Raw genomic sequence first — 800 nt, 5'->3', positions numbered from 1 at the left:
AACAGAATTGCAAGTTCCATGGACTTCCAATGGAAGATCCTCATCAGTTCTTAGCTGAATTCTTGCAAATCTGTGACACAGTCAAGACTAATGGGGTAGACCCTGAGGTCTATAGACTGATGCTATTCCCTTTTGCTGTAAGAGACAGAGCTAGAATATGGTTGGACTCTCAACCTAAAGAAAGCCTGGACTCTTGGGAAAAGCTAGTCAATGCCTTCTTGGCAAAGTTCTTTCCACCTCAAAGATGGAGTAAGCTTAGAGTGGAAGTCCAAACCTTCAGACAGAAGGATGGAGAATCCCTCTATGAAGCTTGGGAAAGATACAAACAATTAATCAGAAAATGTCCCTCAGACATGCTTTCTGAATGGAGCATCATAGGTATTTTCTATGATGGTCTCTCTGAACTATCCAAGATGTCGTTGGATAGCTCTGCTGGAGGATCTCTTCATCTGAAGAAGACGCCTACAGAGGCTCAAGAGCTAATTGAAATGGTTGCAAATAACCAATTCATGTACACTTCTGAAAGGAATCCTGTGAACAATGGGACAAATCAGAAGAAATGAGTTCTTGAGATTGATGCTCTGAATGCCATTCTGGCTCAGAACAAGATATTGACTCAACAAGTCAATTTGATTTCTCAAAGTCTGTCTGGAATACAAAATACACCCGGCAGTACTAAGGAAGCTTCATCTGAGGAAGAAGCTTATGATCCTGAGAATCCTTCAATGGAGGTGGTGAATTACCTAGGAGAACCCTATGGAAACACCTATAATTCTTCATGGAGAAATCACCCCAATTTC

The 800-nt window shown here is 41.4% G+C and overlaps 1 non-coding gene across 1 annotated transcript; it reads right to left on the bottom strand.

Moving 5' to 3' along the window:
• Nucleotides 1-251: 251 nt before the first annotated feature.
• LOC130977577 (small nucleolar RNA R71) lies at nucleotides 252-359 on the bottom strand. The gene has a single exon (XR_009085263.1). It is a non-coding gene; the product is annotated as a small nucleolar RNA R71 (small nucleolar RNA).
• Between the last annotated feature and the right edge of the window lie 441 nt (nucleotides 360-800).

Source organism: Arachis stenosperma, chromosome 4, assembly GCF_014773155.1.
Source record: "Arachis stenosperma cultivar V10309 chromosome 4, arast.V10309.gnm1.PFL2, whole genome shotgun sequence".
In the NCBI taxonomy this organism is placed as follows: domain Eukaryota; kingdom Viridiplantae; phylum Streptophyta; class Magnoliopsida; order Fabales; family Fabaceae; genus Arachis; species Arachis stenosperma.
This window is presented reverse-complemented; position numbering and strand designations above follow the sequence as displayed.